Here is a 22674-nt window from a genome sequence, read left to right as displayed (position 1 = left end):
CACTGGTAGTTATCAAAGTGAGCAGAATCCTCCATGCAGTGGCATAGCATGGGGGAGGGTGGCCCCGGGCCCAGAATTTCTCAGTGCTCCTGGTGCTGAGCTCGCCAGCAGCAGGGAGCTATGGCTGGAAGGCAAAAGAGGACACGCGAGGGCAGCCCTGAGCTCTCCTGGTTCAGATGCCTACCAGCATGCCCCTCAGCCCCGCACCTCGCCACCGCCACCTACGTGCCACCTGGCCTGGCCGAGAGGAAGGCAGGAAAGCACCTGATGTGGGAAGTCTCCCCCACCCACCCACTGGTGCATGCCTCCATCCCTGCTGCCCAGTCCACAAGGGGGTGCAACACTTGCCCCACTCCGGGCACCAGCAACCCATGCTATGCCACTGCCTTCATGGAATCTAGTATGTGGCTAAGAACCCTAAAAACCTCTGGCTTCTTCAGGGCTCCCCACCTCTAAATAAAATGCAGGCCTTGTATTGGGGAAGACTCCTTTGAAAATGCACATACTGTGTCTGCCAAAACTTCCCAATGACCTGAGTTTCTGTGTCCTGCAGGGCTAACCTACCCATAGGATAAATAGCTGGTTGGCCCTCTGTGAATTTCCCACGGGGGGTAGTGCTGTTGGTGGTGGTTGGAGAAGTTGCAGGGGCCACCAGCTCACAAAGTTTGGAAAGAGGGGTGCTCTTTCAAGTTGCTTAGCCCTTCATAAACAGACTGCTTGGGGACTGAGCTAACCAGGGGTGGCAAATAGATAAAGAACAGGGGTAAGGCAGAGGTACAGAGAGCTCTGCTGGTCCTGACTCAGCCACCCTAAAGCCCAAGGGCAGCTCTGTTCAAAGACTCCCCCTGCTGTCACAAAGTTGGGCTGCCCTTAAAATTGGGTGAAGCAATCAGGAAACAGATGAAGAAATGCATTTTTTGCAGTGTCTGAAAATTTACACCAGAACATACAAATTTACACCCAAACACCTTTTAGAAGATCTTGGAGGGTGAGGGGAGGTCTTTGCAAGATGTGGTTCAAATGTCACATTTCAAATATGCATTTCTGCTGCTGCCGCCGCTGCTGCGATTTCCTGGCCACTTTCCTGTCAACTTACTCAATATATAATAAGGGGAAATATGGTGTCAGACATAGCCAAGAAGTCTTTATTTTGCTGAAACGGGAATTCTCCCGACTCCTCCGGTGGGTGAGCCTGATAAAAAGCCAAAACCTGTAATAAGTAGGGCTACAACATTTATCCAATTAACTTGCTTTGGAGCAATTAAAAGGTGACTCTTTCAAAGGGCATTTCTTAATTACCGTATTTTTCGCTCTATAAGACGCACCAGACCACAAGACGCACCTAGTTTTTGGAGGAGGAAAACAAGAAAAAAAATATTCTGAATCTCAGAAGCCAGAACAGCAAGAGGGATCGCTGCGCAGTGAAAGCAGCAATCCCTCTTGCTGTTCTGGCTTCTGGGATAGCTGCGCAGCCTGCATTTGCTCCATAAGATGCATACACATTTCCCATTACTTTTTAGGAGGGAAAAAGTGAGTCTTATAGAGCAAAAAATACGGTATTTTCAATACAAGTATGTACAGGAACTATGGGTGGCAGGTACCATCTTAGGGCAGAACTAGACCTTATGGGGGGGAACACCTCCGACCTCATTTCCTTCATATCACTAATCTAAGATCTGAGGAAGGGAAGCATTTGAAGAGGAGAATCAGGAGGCAAGAAGGGATACTAACTACCACCCCCTACATCTGGGCTCCTAAAGTGGAAGGGGGAGGTGCGTCGGGAAGAAAACAGCCTGTGGAGGCTTTTACAGAGGGCAACTGGTGACAAGAAGTTAGGCATCCTCCTGGATACACCTATTTGCTAAAATAGTACCTGGTTTCACTTCTGGGGAGAAACGATCCCTCCCACCTCACGCAGAAAGGAATGCTTTCGTAAGGCGGTACTTATTGTGACATGTTCATACATCATCCGAAACAAAATGAGATCACTATTATTAATAAACACTTATGAAAAACGCTTGCCCCCCCCCCCGACACACACATTTTCTAAGAGCTATAAAAAGGTAAAGAAAGGGACCCCTGACCGTTAGGTCTAGTCGTGACCGACTCTGGGGTTGCGGCGCTCATCTCGCTTTATTGGCCGAGGGAGCCGGTGTACAGCTTCCGGGTCATGTGGCCAGCATGACTAAGCCGCTTCTGGCAAACCAGAGCAGCACACGGAAATGCCGTTTACCTTCCCGCCGGAGCGGTACCTATTTATCTACTTGCACTTTGACGTGCTTTCGAACTGCTAGGTTGGCAGGAGCAGGGACCAAGCAACGGGAGCTCACCCCATCACGGGGATTCGAACCGCCGACCTTCTGATCAGCAAGTCCTAGGCTCTGTGGTTTAACCCACAGCGCCACCCGCGTCCCATTTCTAAGAGCTATGCAGCATCGTAAAATAAGACCGTTCTGAGCATAGGCTCACAGCCTAATAGAAAATAAGCAAAAATCAAAGTTATTCAGGAGGGAAGAAGGAAGCACGCATTCGGGAACCATTCTCACTGCTCTTGCTTCAGCGTGGTTGTATACTGGGGGCGGGAAGGTGTGATTGCCTACAGATCCCATCTTGCAGCCAGGGCTTGAACGAAACAAGCATGTCACAGATAACGGCCTTTATTCTCCCTTGCACCCGTGTGCTTTCTCTGTTCTTTTCTCTTCGCAAGAAGCAGTGTCTCAGTACACACAGTGCAAGTGTCAGAGGACAACCTCTTCTGTTCTGCTTGTTCATCTTTGTGTTGACACCAGTCTCATGGTGCCGCACAGAAAGCAACAGTTTCATCTTCTCAGTAGCACATCGGTCTAGGAAGCAGTTAAGCAGTTTGTATTCCATATACAGATCTGCTGCTATGTGCTTTCTGCAGCACCCATGCCTCAGTTTCCCCACTTAATTCTGCAAGGACCCGTTCCCGTCAGGGATGTCCTGAACACACACAGTTTGGAGCTCAGGCTGGTATGCATGGTTCTCTTCCCCCTCCCCATTTTATCCACACAACAGCCCTGTGAAGCAGGTTAGGCTGAGAGTTTTGGTATTTGCCCCATGGTCACCCAGTGAGGTTAATGGCTGACCGGAGAGGGAGGGTGTCCCTGGTTGTAGAACACACCACACTTGTTCTACATAAGAAAAGAAGGGTGGTGCTGTATCTCTTGGCACTGGATCCCAGGAATCTGAGAAAATTATATTGGCTTTTCTAAGAAAGGTGAGTTAGAAATATGCAAAAGAAATGCATGTTGAGCAACCAGCCATTTCTGCCAAGGAGGTGGGTAGGTGGGTGAGCTTTGCACCTCTTCCTTCTGTCTGGCAGAGGTCCTGGAACAGGCTAGACATCTCTTAAAGGTTTGCTGGCTTAGCGATGCAGCCCTGCAATGGCTTCCTGCTCAGATCTCCTGCTACTCCTGCACGCACTAACACAACTTGTGCAAACAGCCAGTTAGCAAGGGGCTTCATCTGCCCTCGGCAAGCAAGGAGCATCACCGGCATGATTCAGGCGTCTGAGTAGAAGCCTGAAATTCTTCCATCATCACTCTTTCCACAATTAGAGCAGCGAAGAGGACCCCCGCCCCTGCTCTCCCACACGTACCAAGACAGTGGGTACGGTCGCTGACCTTCTCGGCGTCAGCTAAATGGTGTTCTTAGACAGTGAGGCTAAGTAAATTAGAATAGCTTCTGATTCATAGTTCAATAGTGCTCCAAGGACATAGGAGCACAAGGTCTCTCTCAGCTGCTGGTCACAGCCTCTGCCTAAGAGCGGTCTCTTCCGCCAGGATATTTCTTCGCCCCATATGCTGGGGTGTATGGAGTGGTAGTACCTCTGGTGGGAGATATGTTGTGCTCCTTCAGGGGTTGTTTGTCTACCCTTTTGGTCCCCACCCTGTAATCATCTCTCACCTGTGGCTCCTAGAAGCTGTCCGTAGGCGACAGCGGCCACACCCTGCCAACTTGGCCTCACAACCGTGGGTGCCCGGGACCATGAGTGCCGTGCAGCGTGCGTGGCCCTGGCACTGAAATTTGTGGGTGCTTGGCCTCTTCATGGCAAATTTTGTGGGTGCTTGGGCACCCAGGGCTCCAGGGAGTTGGCACCTGTGCCCTGGAAGGTGGCTTCAACTGGCCAACAAACCAGATGAGGGTATCTGATAGGCTTCGAACCTTCCGCGAGTTAGGGACTTGGGAAAACAGGCTGTGGTGGATTGAGCCGACGAGACCAATAGTGGGTCCAGTGGTCAAGGCAGCAGTTACTGCACTTGCCGTAGAGGGAACCGATGGGCAGATGGGGCTCGTCCACCTGGGATGGTAGCCCATCTAGGAGAAGGAAAACTCTGGTCCTAAACCTCTGCTGCCTTGCGGGATATCTCCTGGAGAAGAAAAGGCTAAGGAGTAAACCCTGCACAAATCAGGAGTGGAGTCCCTAAGATGGTTGGGTGGCACCTTGTATGCCTCCTGGCAGCTCCTTCCATCACGGTGGTGACAAACGTATTACTCTGCTTTTGTTTGGACCACATCAGCGTAGCCGAGAGGGCAGGGGTCTTGTCATGCGGGCAGCCCAGCACCTCCATACACACTTTGGCACTGCTAGCGCAGGGGTTTGACTTCATCCCTGGAGGCACATCCCATTGTCTCTTGAGACAGACAGATGCCAGCAACAATTGGTTCATATATTTGGACACATCCTTTGAAAGATTTTTTGTTATTTTTAGAATTAGGAAGAAAATATAAGCAGAGGTAAAGGTAAAGGGACCCCTAACCATTAGGTCCAGTCGTGGCCGACTCTGGGGTTGCGGCGCTTATCTTGCTTTATTGGCCAAGGGAGCCGACGTACAGCTTCCAGGTCATGTGGCCAGAATGACTAAGCTGCTTCTGGCGAACCAGAGCAGCGCACGGAGACGCCGCTTACCTTCCCACCAGAGTGGTACCTATTTATCTACTTGCACTTTGACGTGCTTTTGAATGCTCACCCCGTCACGGGGATTCAAACCGCCGACCTTCTGATCGGCAAGTCCTAGGCTCTGTGGTTTAACCCACAGCGCCACCCGCATCCCCTATAAGCAGAGATAGTGATGCATTATTGTAGGTGACCCTGTGGCTGCCTTTTTGAAGTGCTCCCCCGGGGGCTTCTGCCCTTTAGTGGCACAGCAGTGTGAGTGCTTCCCATTGACAGACTTTTTTTCTTTAAAAAAAAAAAAGAACGTAACTCCTAAAAACTGTTGCAATCTGGTGTGGCTGGGCTTGGGCAGCTGCAGTTGCGCAGCTTTTTCTCCGTTGCTGCTCTGGGCACATTTTGGGTGAGGGCCCATTGCTACCTGAGCTCTGGGAAAGCAGGGATACCTTTGGAACGAAGGCATCTCAGGAAGAGTAATCACTTGTTTGTGACACCTGGAACTCACCTTTTGAAAAGACATTCAGTTTCAAATCACCTGATATCCCATGTGTTCCCAAACACCCAGATTGACTCACTGGATTCAGAAAAGCAGTTTCTCTGCTGCTTCTTTAAACCAAATCTTTTTTTCCCCTTACCCACCTTTGGGGCCTAAATGAGAGTCACAACCAAAGACAAGGTGTGAGTGGACCTGTGTTTGCCTAGAACTTCCTTTTATGGACAAGTTATACTAAATGATATCTGTTGGGTGGGATTGATTTTAACCCCATGTCAGACTTCACTCTTTGTATTGCATCTTTCTGGAGTGTTTTGGCGTGCTGCGATGCATCCTTGAAATTTGACCATCCCTGTTTGTGCCTTACCTGTCATCATAGAATCCAGCTTGGTTTTCTTGTTCTGCTCACGTCAAGTGACCTTTCCTGCAGGTGCCAAGAGCCTGGCATACAAAAGTTTTTGGATCCTCCAGATTCTGTCCACACACTGCTGGGTCCACTGCAGTTCAGACTCACTTCAGGAAGCATTACCATTTGAAGGGCACATGACTTTGGTGCTTTTTCCATGTTTTATTTATGTGTTGCATTTATCTTTCAAGAATCTCAAGGTAGTATGCATGGTTTTCCTCCTCCTCCCTGTTGCATCCTCACAACCAGTGCTATTTTTCTAGAAAAAGAGATGAACACCTTCCTTGTTCTCTTATAATGGCCCCAGCTCACCCAGTGAGCTTTGTAGTCGAGTGGGGAATCGAACCCTGCTCTCCCAGGCCCTAGTCCAACACTCTAACCATTGCACCACACTGGCCCTTGCAAGCACTTCCTCTTTCCATCCTTCCAGCAGAGGGATGGGGAACACCTGGTCCAGGAGCCAAATGCTTCTCTCCAGGCCATCCCTATCGGGAATTTATCTCTTCAGGCCACACACACACCAACCACACACCTCACTGGCCTAGCGCTGTCCTTGAACCCTGATCGTGCTTTTTGTTTGCCTGGATGGAGGCCAGAGAGGGGTGGGTGAGTGTGTGTATAGAAACAGCAAAATCCACACCTGTCGCACTGCCCACTGTTGCTTCTTGCCTCCCCATGTGGAAGGTAGCTCAGAAGGGAATGCAGACCTAGGGTTGAAAATGATTCTGCATTCCTCTGCTAGCATACATTTGCACCAGGACCAGTGTGCTTGCTGCAGGAAGATGCACTGGGTACCATCAAAACATGTCTCACCAGTAAAGCGTAGCTGGGGGGGGGCAGGGAGATGTGATCATCCAAGTTAGCATTTTCTCAGTCTATTGAGCAGGAGCCAGCGTTGCAGAACAGGAACACACTAATATGATAATGTCACACAGCACAGGCTTTCAATTCAACATTACTGGGGAGGTGTGGATCAGTGATGCCCACACATCTCTCTTTAACATCTCACTCGGGCTTCAGATCTCTTGTTCCTTCAGATCTCTGCACTAAAAAGAACAGCTTTTCCTAAACCAAATAGAAGATGTTAGCAGCTTTTCATCTGCACCATGGCTTCCTGTATGAGCTGGCGATGCTTGGCTCTTGCAAGCACCTAACTGATGCACACCGGCAGACATGGGATGTTCTGCATCAGGTTCCAGTGACAAAATGCAATTTGCTTCCTGCCCTGTAAGATATGCTAAATCTGTAACCTTGGGGTGTTGTATGGAACAACGCAATGCAACATCTCCAGTACAACTTTCCGTATTTTTCGCTCTATAAGACGCACCAGACCACAAGACGCCCCTAGTTTTTGGAGGAGGAAAACAAGAAAAAAAAATATTCTGAATCTCAGAAGCCAGAACAGCAAGAGGGATTGCTGCGCAGTGAAAGCAGCAATCCCTCTTGCTGTTCTGGCTTCTGGGATAGCTGCGCAGCCTGCATTCGCTCCATAAGACGCACACACATTTCCCCTTACTTTTTAGGAGGGAAAAGGTGAGTCTTATAAAGCAAAAAAATACGGTAGTTCAGGGGTTAGCAACCTTTTTCATCTGTGGGCCAATTCACCGTCCCTCAGACCATGTGGTGGGCCGGATTATTGGGGGGGAGATGAACGCATTCCTATGCCCCACAAATAACCCAGACATGCATTTTAAATAAAAGGACACATTCTACTCATGTAAAAACATTCCTGGGCTGTCTGTGGGCTGGATTGAGAAGGCGATTGGGCCGCATCCAGCCCACGGACCTTAGGTTGCCTACCCCTGACTTAGCTGAAACTGTTACGTTTCACTTTCATGACCACTTCCCAAACACCCTACGTTTTTGGTATCTGCTTTTCACTGCTCCTTGAAATGTCATCTATTTTTCAAACAATTTCTCATGCATATTTCTTTATATTAATCAAGTCCACAAGGCTGGCTTTTAGAACTCTGCAGCACTGTGAAAACCTTGAGTTAGTCCACCAACTAAGACATTCCCCCAAAACTGGGTTTAAATGACCTTCATCATTCCTTAATTTGCAATTCCATTTTCTCAGAGTCTCCCTGACCAAACGGAGCTTTGTCGGCGTCTGTTGATACAGTCTCCGTTAGCAATGGATGAGTTTTCATTCCCCAAGACAACCTGAATTCTACCCCACCCCACTGAGTCATTAACTCATCTCCCTATCTACCCAGCCCTTTCCCCCACCCTACTTATCCCCTAATAATCCCCCATTTTTCCTACCCCAAGCAGCAGAAAGGTCTTCCATTTCCCCCTCTCCTCCTTTTGGAGCACCTGACAGAGATGCACCAAGCCAAAGAACACATTGGAATTTAGTTTACAAGGACTATTGCATTATTTCCCAGGGGCTACTTTGCATTGCTAAGCAAAGCAACTAGAACAACAGATTGGGAAATGGAAGACCTCACTCAGTTTTCTACCATCAGTTCACGCTGACACATGGAGTAAGTGGGGATTTGAGAGCAGGCTGGCTGACTGGATTTATTATCCAGCTTGGATTAAAATCTAAGCCGAAGGAGGGGGGGGAATGGGAACAGGGTCATTGGGTAATATGGATTTACGATAAACACATAACATGAAACATATTAACAGGTAATTAAAACACTAACCAGATACTGCTACTGAGGATTAAACATCGCACTGTCACACCGCAAAGCCTGGGTAAATAAAAAAATGTTTTTATTGATGTCTGAAAGCTATCAGTGAGGGTGACAGGCCTGGCTGTTCTGGGGGGATCATTCTGAAGTTGGGCTTCACCATGGAGACGGTCCTCCCATTTGTCCCCTCTCCCCAAATCCTGCTGTTGACTGCAAACAGAGCCTCACCTTCCCCCACCAATTTTATGCATCAAATTGGCATCAGATTGGAGGAGGCACTCCAGCAGATACTTGGCTACCAAGCAGTTTAGGGCTTTCGGTAAACTAGTTTCCCAAACTTAGGTCTCCATCTGTTTTTGGACTACAATTCCCACCATCCCTAGCTAGCAGGGAAGCTAGGACTACAATTCCCATCATCCCTAGCTTAGCATGCAGTAAACCATTAGTAACAACTTGGGACTGAGCTCAGAGCTTTGGGATCAGTGTTCCATGGAATGAGGATTCCATCAGACTTCCACATTTAATAAACCGGCAGCAGCATTCTGCACCACCCCCAGTTTCTGCAACATTTCAACTGCAATTCTCATGACTTGGGTTTGGGTGTCTTACAAAGAGCATAAAGGCTCTGCCTAACCTTAAACTCGTTTAAGTTGCTCATATAAGCTCAGGAACGATGGATCCATAGTGTTTCCAAGGCTCAGGCACTGTGGTCTAGCCCAGGGACTGCATGTTCCCTGGAGCCTTAAACCTTTGGGGCATTTGCACAGCTGTGTTAGCCAGAACTTGGATAAAAAGCAGAGACATGCTATTACTTTGCTTGGCTGTTTTCCCCTCCACATTGTCTATACAAATTATAATACAAAGGTCACCTCCCACAAAAAATTCATCTGGGATAGTTTTTCTTAAAAGTGTTGTGGGCAGAATCCTGGTTGTGTCTTCAATTGGGTCTGATTGCAAAGTGTGGTAGCTCAGAGCTTCTGAAATCCCTTGCAGTGGCCCCAGCTGAACTGAGTATTGTTTATTTTTATTTATATCCCAGCTTTGCTCCAAGTTGCTCAATGGGGCATGCATGGTTCTCTATTCCCCATTTTATCCTCGCAGCTACCCTGTGAGGTAGGTTAGGCTGAGAGACAGTAACTGGCACAAGGTTACCCAGTGAGCAAGGATTCCAGTTTAAGTTCGGCTGCCATTCTTGGTGGCAAATGCTGTCAAGTGTCTCAGGAGTTGGCTGATTGGAAACAAATGGAAGAAGCAAATGAAATGAGTGCCTCAGGAAGGGTGGGTACCATTTTCTTTGTTGTACCTCGCTTTTTGTCTTGTTTCAGGCGAGTGTTTCTTGCTTTACCCGTCCACTGTACCCGCTAAAATGCGAGGGTGAGGGCAATTCACAGTTCTGCCATTTTGTGAAGTTTCCTCTCCACTTTTGCCGTCTTTTGGGATGCGCTTCTGCCCCAAACATTGAAATGTGCACCACCTGTTTGCTTGCTTCGCTTTTTGTTTTTAAAAGCTATGGGCCATAGGAGCCAATTGCTAGGGGCTGAGGTCCCTTGCCTTGCCCCCCCTCCAAATATTTGAAGGGGCTGCCCCCCCTCCAAGTTGATGGGCATTGCCATTCAAATGGTGTGTGTGCACGGCATCATGAGATCGGTTATGCAGGGTAGGGCTTATCTACCCCACCCCACCTCACCCCCAATTTTATTCAAGTTGGCACCCGTGGCCTATAGCAAGCATGCTTGGCCCGAACTGTCCCGAAACCCTGCAAGACAAAGGTCTGTCTTGCAGGAAAGGCGCTGTACAGCTGCAAGCCCCGCGCTGCAACAAGGCAGGGCCGAAACTAGAATTTCTTTCCCACAGTTTGGCACCCTCCCCACATACTTGAATACACAGGCAGAGGTTGGGAGCTTCCATGGCGCCCCTCTGAAGGCTGCACCCGGGGCGGAAAAACCTGGCTACCCCGCACCCCCGCTAAGGCTTAGCAACAAGATGGTCATTTGGGAAAGGGCTCCCTTTCTCCTCGCGGCGCACGCCTTTTCTCTCGGCATTGCGCTCGCTTCTCCTCCATCTTCCAAGCGCGACTCTGGAGGTCGCACGTGTAGCCGCGCCGCCGCCGCCGCCGCCCTCCCCCTTTCCGATCTCAGTCCCCTCCCCTCCCTCCCTCTCTTCTCCCCCTCCCCTGCGTTCCGGCAGCCTCCTCGGCGCGCCGCTCGCCTGGCTGCGCAGCGCTCCCCGCCCGCCGTTGGCCGCTGCGGAGAGGGCGAGACAGGAGCCGGGAGACGCTCGCCAGCCCTTGCGCGGAGCCGGGCCCCGATTCCCTGCGCTAGGGTGGAGGCTCCGCCGCCTTCAAGCCCGCGGAGCCCCGTTCCCGGGAGGCGAGGCTCTTGGCCAGGCAGCCGGCCTGCCGGAGCCGCGCACCGGCCGCGATGATCGGCGTGAACAGCATCAACAGCAGCGGCAGCGCCGGGCGCCTCCGCTCGCGCTCCATGTGCTCGGTGCGCTATGGGCGCAACTGCCGCGGCATGGAGACCTTCTGCTACGGCTGGCCGCAGCGCTCGCGCACCCTCAAGCCCGTGCTCTACACCGACCTGGTGGTCAGCCGCCTGCAGAGTCGCAGGAAGAAGAAGCAGCCGGTAAGGGATCGAGCGGCGCCGGGTGGGGTGGGCAAGGGGGAAAAGGAGGCGGCCCGCCGCCGGAGGGAGCCTCGCCCCGGGTACCGCCGTCGGAAAAAGCCGGAGCGTGGCGCGCGTCTGCGCCACCGCCGGCCTCGCTTCTCCGCTCCACGCGCTCCCGCCCAGCCACAGGAGCCAACTCCTAGGGACTAAGGCCCCTTTCCCCACCCCTTCCAGTGAAATATTCTTGGAGCCAATTCCTAGGGGCGCAGGTCTCTTCGGGGCCCCCCAATAAAATAGTTGAGGAGGCCGACCCCCCCCCCAAAATTGATTGGGATTGCCATTCAGATGTGCGTGCACGGCACCTTGTGATTGATTATGCAGGGCGGGGCTTACTCTCCCCCCCCCCCAATATTTTATTCAAGTTGGCATCCCTGCACACCCAGCAACGCCCAGGCGGAGGGGGCTTGGCTGCCCCTGCGCTCTCTCTCTTGCGCACACGATTGGGGCCGCGTGGCACCTGAGGCTTCCTCCCCACAGGTGTAAACGGGCATGAGTTGAAAGCAGAGCGCGGATGACGCCTCTCCCTCTCTCCCCCACCCTGCTTTTCCCCCTCGTCTCGTGGCCAATTGCAGACTCGCGGCTGCACCTTACGCACGTATAGTTAGAAATGCAGCGGGCAGGTGCGCAGAGGATGGCAGCTCCTGTCGCCCATACCGCCCCCGTCGCCCATACAGTCTTGCATCCTGCGAGTCAGAGTAGGCATGTCATGTGGCAAACCCACGCACAGCCCTGGGTAGCTCCCATCGACACCCACACCTCTGGGTGCACGCCTTCGGGTACATTTGTTTCGCGCAGGGGCGATGGGCTTGGTACGAATCGTGCTGACGTAAATAGTCCTTTTCAATCAGTGGTGGGGTGTTTTTTTTAAAAAAAAAGTTTCTCGTTTCGCAGCTCGTACGTTTTCTGAACGAGAAATTCCTGCACACTGCTAACTGGTTGCTGTAAGATATAGAAAAATTAGTTTGCAGCTGATTAATATATTGGTTCTACTAGAAGCATTGTGCAAAACCTCTGTAGTCTTTTTGTACATTTTGTCCTTTGACAAATGGGGCTGGGGAAAGGGAGATTCGGAAATGAAGGGGTTTCCGTTTTGTTCTCTGGGCTAAGCGTCATAATTCATTGTAGTCTGGAGTGGGTAGCAGCACTGGCGGAGAAACGGGGTCCATGGGGCTGCCTAGGAACTTGAAATTTGTGTGCGGAGTCTGCCTCTGGGTGGTGCATCATTGGGGATTGCGCTGGACTTGGGAAGCCCTCCTTGCTGCCCTGCCAAGTGAGAGAGAAAGAGAGGGCAGAGGAATGGGGTGGAGAACTGGCAGCAGGAACCAACCCTTGCCCTGTCCTTGCTGCCTAGAGAAAACTAAGCTGAGCAATTGTACGGAGTTAGCAGCTGCCTTCCTCTGGCTCCGTCTCCCTCTGGGTGGCCCAGCGAGAGGGATTGGGCTGGCTGGGCTGAATTCCCACTGCTGCAGCACCCAGAAAGAGAACCTGGACCAGCAAAGATGAGGTGTCTTCCCTTTGCATGCTCAGCCATCTAAGCTGCACTGAGAGAGAGAGAGAGAGTGCGCAGATAGCAGTGGCAACTTGAACATTCTTTCCAGCCTAGGTACTCCATATTGTGTTGCTTAAAAGAGAAGACAGGAGCTGCTGCTGCCCCCTTCTTTTTGCTTCCCACCACAGTTCAGCTCAGAGGGAGAGAGCTGCAAGACAGCCAGAGTGGTGTTGTGGTTTGAGTGTCGGACTCAGACCTGGGAGATCAGGGTTCAAATCCCCACTTGGGCCAGTCACTGCCTCGCTCTCAGCCTAACCTACCTTACAGGGTTGTTTGTGGGATTAAATGAGGAATGGGTGAACGACATGCTGGACCTTGAGCTCCTTGGAGGAAAAAGAGCCTTATAGGGCACAAAACAAACATGAAGGGGAGTTTATGGGAGGTTCCTGACTTTGTTAGGGGGTGCCCTTTTCTCCCTCCTGCTTTTTCTAAACTCTGCTTGCAGGTTTGGATATGCTGTTTGGTCAGCTCTCTAACTCAACAGCTGAGCGCAGAGCTGCCTGTCTTCAAAATAAAAGTGGCCATGTCAAGTTTTCTTTCTTTCCTGCTTCAGAGCTGCTTCGGGCCACAATATTTTTATGAAGAGATGCAGCACTATTTGATTAGTTTTCCACTCATCTTTATGGTCCAATTATGGGACCATATGGGTGGCGCTGTGGGTTAAACCACAGAGCCTAGGACTTGCCAGTCAGAAGGTCGGCGGTTCAAATCCCCGTGACGGGGTGAGCTCCCGTTGCTCGGTCCCTGCTCCTGCCAACCTAGCAGTTCGAAAGCACGTCAAAGTGCAAGTAGATAAATAGGGACCGCTTTGGCAGGAAGGTAAACGGCGTTTCCGTGCGCTGCTCTGGTTTGCCAGAAGTGGCTTAGTCATGCTGGCCACATGACCTGGAAGCTGTCTGCAGACAAACACCGGCTCCCTTGGCCAATAAAGCGAGATCAGCGCTGCAACCCCAGAGTCAGCCATGACTGGACCTAATGGCCAGGGGTCCCTTTACCCTTTACCTTTATGATCCAGTTACTTGGGGATTTGGACTTCTTCTAATTTTTATTTTATCTTTGTGTGTGTGTGAGCGTTCAGTTCTGTTCATACAAGGGAGTAGGGGGTGTTTTTTGAGAGGGTGGGGTAGGGAAGGATACCAAGCCTAATGGCGCACTCCATATGAAAGTGTGGAGCAGTTGGAGGCTCGGTGCTTTCCGTCACTCAGCTGACGCGCATAGAGATTTTTGGCACGTTTTTGCTTCCAGGCAGAAGCTGCAGCCGCCCCCTCCCAGCATGTTTGCCAGCATGCAGCAGCTCTTGGCACCCAACACTCAGCGGCAGCTATTGAGGATTCGCATATATATATATATATATATATATATATATATATATATATATGTAAACAGGCTTGGGGAGAACCTTTTTCAGGCAGAGGACCCATGTTGCTTTTGGGCAATCTTTGAGGGAGAAGGGACCATGTCAGTGGTGGGCAGGACCAAAGCCAGAAGTGGGCGGAGCAGTAAAAATGCCCCTCAGTTGTGTAGACTAGTTTCTACACAAGCCCCTTCTCCAACTTCCATCCAGGCAAGAGGCACCATCAGAGTTTGAGGACACATTCCAGCCTGGAAGAAGCCCTCAAGGGTGGCATCATACAGGGCTTGTGAAGGGCATGGCCTGGGGGATGGGTGTGGCCAAGGAGCACCCGAGGACCAGGTAGGGTGCGGTATTTTTTGCTCTATAAGACTTACTTTTTCCCTCCTAAAAAGTAAGGGGAAATGTGTTTGTGTCTTATGGAGCGAATGCAGGCTGCACAGCTATCACAGCAGCCAGAACAGCAAGAGGGATTGCTGCTTTCACTGCGCAGCGATCCCTCTTTCTGTTCTGGCTTCTGAGATTCAGAATATTTTTTTTCTTGTTTTCCTCCTCCCAAAACTAGGTGCGTCTTGTGGTCTGGTGCGTCTTATAGAGCGAAAAATACGGTGGTTAAGCTGCTAATTCACCCGAAGGCATGGCCATTTGGAGAGCCTTCTAACTTACAATTACAGTCGTCCCTTGGTTGTTGGAACGGAATACGTTCTGGAAGTCCATTTGACTTCCGAAAACATTCGACAACCGAGGTGCAGCTTCCGATCGGCTGCAGGAGCTTCCTGCACATAGTCGGAAACCGCAGAAGCTGCTTCGAACGTTCAGCTTCCAAAAAACGTTTGCAAACCAGAACACTCACTTCCGGGTTCGGGAGCCAAAACATTCAACTCCCAAGGCATTCGGTTCCCAAGGTACGACTGTCTGTGATTCAATGAAATGTGTCCCCCAGCCATCCCTTGGAGGTGCAAGGGACTTCCTGGAGGAAGAGCAGGAGCGGCTAATTAGTTCCCTTGAGTTCTCCTCCTCCCTGTCTCCCCTGGTCATTCCCCCCAGCCACAGCTCAGTAAGTGGAAGTATATAGGACAATGCGGATTCTGGGACAAACAGGGAGAGAAGAACAGGGAGAAAAGCGTAAGGAAAAGAACCACAGCTGCTGATGTGGGCCTGATTCAGAGAGCACCAGCTCTTTGCTAACACGTCCACAACATTAGAGTTATCTTTCCCCTTTGCAGGCAGAGCTCAGGTCCCGTCCCGTCCCCCCCATCATCACACAGAGGCCATTACTTGAGAGGTGAGGAATGCAATTACCCCTAACTTGGTGGATTGATTGAGATGTTCAGCTTCCCTTTCCTTCTGCAAATCATTCTCCCCAGGGTGAGGGAGACGGGTGAATTATCTGGTGAGAAAGGCTACCTCTTTGATTTTGCTTTACTCACTGTTCAGCCAAATATTTGCCTTCCCTTGCTTTTTTGAAAGCTGCTCGTATCCTGTCTGCACAGCCTGCCGATGGGTCGCAGGTGTTTCCTCTACGCCAGGAGTGGCTAACCTCAGGGCTTCCAGATGTTATGGAACTCCTGCTTCCAGTATGGCCACTGGTCAGGGTGAAAGGACTTAGATTTCATAGAATCGCAATGCAAGAACCTGTCCACAGCCATCGCTGGGTAGGCTCGAACCACCAACCTTCTGGTTAGCAGCCAGGTGCATTAACCCACTGCACCATGAGGTTTCCAGCATCTGGAAGGCAACAGGTTTCCCATCCCTGTTCTAGAGCAAGACCTTCAGAGCAGTTTATCTCTTTCCCTGAGGTTTTGGAAATTGCCTGCCCCAGGCTGAGGGAAGAACATTTTTGGTGAGGCCAGCAAGTTCTGCGCTCCTCCAGAGAAGGCTGTGACCTTCCTAAAAAGTCTCTCCCATCAATATAGCTGTGGCTGCTTTAGTTTTTGACGTCTGCCTGCCCAGAGTTAATGAAGAGCTTTTAACTAACTCAGGTGAGAAGAAAAATGAAGCTGTTTTTCTTACGGTTCATAAAGCCTCATCCTGGGCAGCTATATAATTGCTTCTATTTTTGACGGCACATTTCATCTCCCGGGGGGCAGAATGGTGCATTGGTTGAAATTCTTCAAGGTTTCAAATATGAGGAGGAAAGGATCCGTGAATTTAACGATGGTAGCTGGTTTTGTGAGTGATTTCAGCTCAAAGTGCAAGAGGTTCACATAACATTAACAGCAGTGTTTGAAATTAGCCAGGCGCATTTTGCACCTCGCTAACGACCACCTGGTGGCGCTGTGGGTTAAACCACAGAGCCTAGGGCTTGCCGATCAGAAGGTCGGTGGTTCGAATCCCCGTGACGGGGTGAGCTCCCGTTGCTTGATCCCTGCTCCTGCCAACCTAGCAGTTCGAAAGCACGTCAGAGTGCAAGTAGATAAATAGGTACCGCTCCGGCAGGAAGGAAAACGGCGTTTCCGTGCGCTACTCTGGTTCGCCAGAAGCGGCTTAGTTATGCTGGCCACATGATCTGGAAGCTGTACGCCGGCTCCCTCGGCCAATAAAGCGAGATGAGCACTGCAACTCCAGAGTCGGTCATGACTGGACCTAATGGTCAGGGGTCCCCTAACGACCACCTGAGACCAAGTGAAGATGTCTGGGTGCCCGGATGGTGCCTGACATTTCCACCATCTGGAGGTGCATGCCTGGGGATCATTGGATCGGGGCAGTTTTCACACACTAATACCCCACCCTGTAGAGTTCTATCAGTTATATTTCATCTGCGCAATCAGAATGAATTTCAGGAACCTAAATGCTGTTAGCCTGAGCAGGAGCAATGAACAGTTAACTGTTGTTGCTTGTCTTCACTTAACCACCCATCTGCCCTGCTCACAGTTGTGAAGAATATTTTTATTTTATGAATGGTTCATGTCACCATTAAGAAAAAGAGCTCGGAACAGGTCAGTAGATATGTGGACTGGCCCTGGATCAAGTGACTCTCCTTCCTTAAGTTCTTAGAGTTTTTAACCTAGCTCAAGGTTGTCATCTGAACTAGCCAGCTGTTTACCTGAGAATAATAATAATAATAGTAATAATTTATTATTTATAGCCCACCCATCTGGCTGGGTTTCCCCAGCCACTCTGGGCGGCTTCCAGCAGAATAGTAAAATACAATAGTGTATATTAAAATACAATAGTCTATCAATCACAGTCACTCCCATCATTTGAAAAAGAAGACTTTAGAGCCGTTTTGCCCAAAAATGGCAACTAGACTTTCAATTTCAGCAATTGTAACCTTGGTTTAAGCAGCCATTTGGTACCCAGCTTATATATCTGGGGTTCTAACACTTCATAGTAGATGTAACCCATGGTTGAGCATTCCAGCTCTGATTTAGTTTCCCCCTTGAAAATGGAGTTGTAGCCCAGGGAATGCCCTAGCCTAGTTGTAGAATTTAGCTGTAAAAATTTAGTCCCCAGCATCTCTTTCAGGTTTGAAAAGACCCCTGCCTGAAACCATAGGAAGTTGCTGTTTAGTGTCAATGATACCAGGCTAGACAAACCAGTGGTCTAACTCTTGTATAAAGCAGTTTCCTAGGGTCCTTTCTACCTGGCAAATCCCATAAATGCGTCCTGGTGAAAACCAAAGACTTAAAAGGAAGCCACATGCCCGCCACACTTAAGAAAGGATCATACAGTGAATAGATTTGGTTCCTTTTGACCCTACAGCAGGCATGGCCAAACTTGGCCCTCCAGCTATTTTTATATATATAATTTTTATTGGTTTTGCACACATTTTCCAAACATAACATCCCATCTTATACAATATAACAAACCTTTGGCTATCACAGCCTAGGACTTCCGTCAACCTCGATTAATGGTTTTCTAACTTTCTTTCTGATTTTGCATTTTATTTTAATAGTTATTGCTATAAAATCCAAATCTTAAATAAACTCCTCCGTAGTCCTTTTTTGCAATAATTCATATAATTCAAAACTTCTTGCAACCCTACAAGCGATGTCAATTGATTACAATTGCCTTTCAAATATATCATTCTTCCAATCTTTCAGGAAAGTCTGGTCTTGCTGGTTCCAAATTTTTCCAGTTAATTTCGCCAACTCGGCATAGTCCATCAGTTTCATTTGCCATTCTTCTTTTGTTGGTAGTTCTTCTTGCTTCCATCGCTGGGCTAATAGTTTTTTTGCTGCTGTTGTCACATATAAAAACAATTTTTTATCATGCTTATAAATCTCTCTATCGACCATACGGCCCTCCAGCTATTTTGGGACTACAATTCCCATCATCCCTTACCACTGGTCCTGTTAGCTAGGGATGATGGGAGTTGTAGTCCCAAAACAGCTGGAGGGCTGAATTTGGCCATGCCTGCCCTACAGTGTTTCCCAAACTTGGGTCTCCAGCTGTTTTTGGACTACAACTCCCATCATCCCTAGCTAGCAAGAGTCAGGGATGATGGGAATCGTAGGGAAGGGTCAGGCATCTATTCCCAGATCTTCTGCTCTTGTTTTCCTTGGAGATATAAAAGCAGGCTTTTATTCAGTGTGTGTGGATAGAAAGTATTGGGTTGACTTGTAAAAGGTGTGTGGCATTTTGACATATTTCTGTTAAAAGGCTGGTCTTGTCTTAAATCAGTTTTAAAAGACTCACTTATTATAACTGAAACTCCAAAAGCATATCTTTTTTAAAGTCTGCTTTTTTTATATACGTTGGGAAGTAACCCCACCTCCTTAAAAAAAAAAACCTACCATATTTGAGGGCAAGGCCTGCAGGTATCTGCATTTTACTTATCAGCAACCTTACACAAGCTGCTCCATGGTTTTTGCTCTTTCAGACTTCTGTTTAGAATAAACAAACAACCTACTTATTATTATTATTATTATTATTATTATTATTATTATTATTATATTTATTCATCACTTTTCTCCCTCCAAAAAGTGAAGCTCAAAGCAGCTTACCAAAATGAACATTGGAAACAAATATAAAAATGCACAAAGATGGGGAAATGCAGCCTTACCCACTATAGAAGACTGGCTGGTAAAACTATTGGACTTGGCTGAGATGGCAAAGTTAACATGCTTAATTAAAGAAAATTAGTGAAAACGCCATTACTGGCATTTGTTAAGGATTAGAAATTTCTTACGGACCTTTTGAGTGAAAGAGAAAATGAACTTGTAGTAGCTGGATTTGAAAATGGGGGAAAATACTGGTTTATAGAAAGAATGGTTGGATCTTACAGACTGAATACTGTATCTTTATTCTTTATTCTTAATTCTCTCTTTCTTTCTTTAGGTTTTTTTCCCCTCGTCTTTTCTCCTTTCTCCTTTTTTGCTTTTTTTTTTTTTTTAGACTAAGTAGCTATTTTACATCAGCCTATTATAAAAAAGATACTTTGTAATGGGCATGTATTTTTTGTATATCTCTGAATAAGTACGGGTATCCTAAAACACGCAAGTACTATCCGGATTAAACAGATCCGGCCCCACCCCACTCAAAGATAGGTAGAAAATTAAGGTCCAAAGCCCTGGGTGAATAACAATATTTTTGCCTGGCACCTAAAAAAAAGGCAGTGATGGTGCCAGGTGTTCTGCCCTGGGGAGAGCATTCTGTAAATGAGGAGCCACCATAGAGAAGGGCTGTTCTTGAGTTGCCACCCTCTGGACCAGGGGACAGCAAACTTTTTTTTAGCAGCGGCCCGGTCCACTGTCCCTCAGACCATATGATGGGCCGGACTATATTGGGGGGGGGGGGGAATAAATGAACGAATTCCTATTCCCCACAAGTAACCCAGAGATGCATTTTAAATCAAAGGACACATTCTACTCATGTAAAAACATGCTGATTCCCGGACCGTCTGCAGGCTGGATTTAGAAGGCGATTGGGCAGGATCCGGCCCCCGGGCCTTAGTTTGCCTACCCATGCTCTGGACCTCTCTCAGATGGGGCACAGCCACAGTTTCTGAACTGTCTTCAGAGGCAGCCCCACCTATGATGCATTTCCGTAGACAAGAAGAGTAAGGATATGCCTGTCCAGATAGGGACATAGCTTGGCCACCAGCCCAAGCTGATGGAAGGCCCTTCATGCTACCACATAAGCCTCAAGCGACAGTAATAGCTCCAGAAGTACCCCCAAGCTATGTACCTGCACCTTCAGAGGGGATGTAATTCAAGGAGAAAAGGCCGTGCCTCATCTGTCCAGCCTAGGACCCCACACACTAACAGAACTCCAGCCTTACCTGAATTGAGCTTCAGATATCAGTCTAATACAGGCATCCCTAACCTTCGGCCCTCCAGATGTTTTGCATTCAATTCCCATCATCCCTGACCACTGGTCCTGTTAGCTAGGGATCATGGGAGTTGTAGGCCAAAACATCTGGAGGGCGGCAGGCTGAGGGTGCCTGGTCTAATACATCCACTGCCCTGGATATTAATAATAAAAAAATGTGGGCTCTCTTTTGTAACCTTTGGAAACATTTTTGTTCCCCTTTAAATGAAGCGGAGGAAAGCTTTTCATCACTTGTAGTTTGGCATTTGGCAGGGTCGTTGGGGTTTCGAAGCAGTTGCATTTGGAGAATCATTCCAGCCTGCAGACCCGCCAGCTGACCAGAGGGCTAGATCCAGCCCCCTAAATGGCGCTGAGGACCATCACTTAATTATTCCCTCCAGTGCTTTTGGTTAGCCCACATAGAATAGATCTACCGTTTTTCCTGTATCTGGTAAAGTAGGTTTCTGGGGTGCATTGCTAGCAATATGCTGATGATATACAGATCTTTTTTTTATTAAATTTGTGACTTCTATAATCGGAGTAAACATTCTTGAGATCTCTCTGTAAGCCTGCAGTCTCCCAGTGTGGTGTAGTGGTTAAGAGCGGTAGACTCGTAATCTGGTGAACCAGGTTCGCTTCCCCACTCCTCTACATACAGCTGCTGGGTGACCTTGGGCTAGTCACACTTCTCTGAAGTCTCTCAGCCTCACTCACCTCACAGAGTGTTTGTTGTGGGGGAGGAAGGGAAAGGAGAATGTTAGCCGCTTTGAGACTCCTTCGGGTAGTGATAAAGCGGGATATCAAATCCAAACTCCTCCTCTTCTTCTTCCCTGTTAATGAGGGTAAACACTATAATTAGCAGTACAATGGTATGTACAAGGACCCTGGACCAGGGCTGTCTTAAGCATATGCAGCACCGGGGTGCAAAGATCCGCCTGGCGCCCCCCCCCCCGGGTTGCCCAGTCCCAGGCACACAGGCGGGCTGAGCTGGCCGGCTGCCCTAGTGTCTCGCTGGCTTGGTCTCCCCCAAACTCACCGCAGCAGAAGAGCCTGGCGCAGTGCTCCAACCAGTGGAGATTGAGACCCCAGACTCAACTCTCTCTTAAAAAAAAAATATAAAAAATTTAGTTGTTTTTTTTTAACATATCATTTTCAACAGTAATTAAACATACTTTCACATCTTATTCAAATTTTTGACTTCCATCAATCCTGTCTGAAAATTTTCCAATCTAATCTCTCAGTATGCATTTCTTATCTTCCCTATTACGTTTCAAACTCGTTACCGATCTCTATCTTTTTCTACTTTGTAACACTTCGTATATTTCTCCTTACGAAACTTCTTGTAGTCCTGCTAGCATAATTTGTTGATTACAGTTGCTCTTCAAATAATTCATATACCGTATTTTTTGCTCTATAAGACTCACTTTTTCCGTCCTAAAAAGTAAGAGGAAATGTGTGTGCGTCTTATGGAGCGAATGCAGGCTGCGCAGCTATCCCAGAAGCCAGAACAGCAAGAGGGATTGCTGCTTTCACTGCGCTGCGATCCCTCTTGCTGTTCTGGCTTCTGAGATTCAGAATATTTTTTTTCTTATTTTCCTCCTCAAAAACTAGGTGCGTCTTGTGGTCTGGTGCGTCTTATAGAGCGAAAAATACGGTACTTCTTCCAATCTTCTGTAAATCTCTGGTCCCGCAGGTTTCGAATCCTTCCTGTCATTTTGTCCAATTCTGCATAGTCCATTAATTTCGTCTGACCCCAGACTCAACTCTTAGTCCCTGGACTCTCGGCCTGGCGGCCCTGAGAGCCCGGCGCCTGGGTGCCCCGCATCCCTAGCGCCTATGGGTAAGACAGCCCTGCCCTGGAGGAAAGTCTCTGTTTTCAGCGAAGCTTACTTTCACATAAGCACGTGCAAGATTGTGACACTACAGCTACGAATTCAATTTCCACTGCTTGTGGAGGAGAAATTTTCAGCGCTGCTAACCCCTGGAAACTGCCTTTCTGGCTCCCGTAGCTTGTTTGCCTCTGCTACTCATCTGTAGCATCATTTTGGATTGCGTATCTTTTATCTGAGCTTCTGTGATTAGTTTTTTTTTTTTAAAAAAAAAATAACCTCTGGTCTTCCTGGCGGCAGTTGACCTTCCTGATTCCCCCCCTCCCCCACTTCAGCTCCCTTTTATCTAATCCCTTCTTATCACCGTGTTGCACATTCTGAACAATTTTCACTCCCATGCATACGAACTGGGCTAGCGTTGGTTCTCGTTTCCAAGCACTTGACATCTCAAACTGGGCTGCATCCACTGCTTAGGATTAAATGCTGAGTTGCCTTTTATCGTTACTCTAAACATGAATGATATATGCATCTTAAGAACACTGGGCCGAGTTGTTGCACTAGTGGA

At 48.6% G+C, this 22674-nt stretch overlaps 1 protein-coding gene across 3 annotated transcripts in view; it reads left to right on the top strand.

Annotated features, from left to right (window-relative positions):
- PSD (pleckstrin and Sec7 domain containing) overlaps positions 1-22674 on the top strand; it is a gene marked incomplete at its 5' end in the record, with an annotated part of 89785 nt that overhangs the window by 35199 nt on the left and 31912 nt on the right. The gene's annotated exons all lie outside the window — the stretch shown is intronic.

Source organism: Podarcis filfolensis (genome assembly GCF_964270895.1).
Source record: "Podarcis filfolensis genome assembly, chromosome: 5".
Classification (NCBI taxonomy): domain Eukaryota; kingdom Metazoa; phylum Chordata; class Lepidosauria; order Squamata; family Lacertidae; genus Podarcis; species Podarcis filfolensis.
Note: the sequence above shows the minus strand (reverse complement) of the source record. Positions and strands in the feature narration are given on the sequence as shown.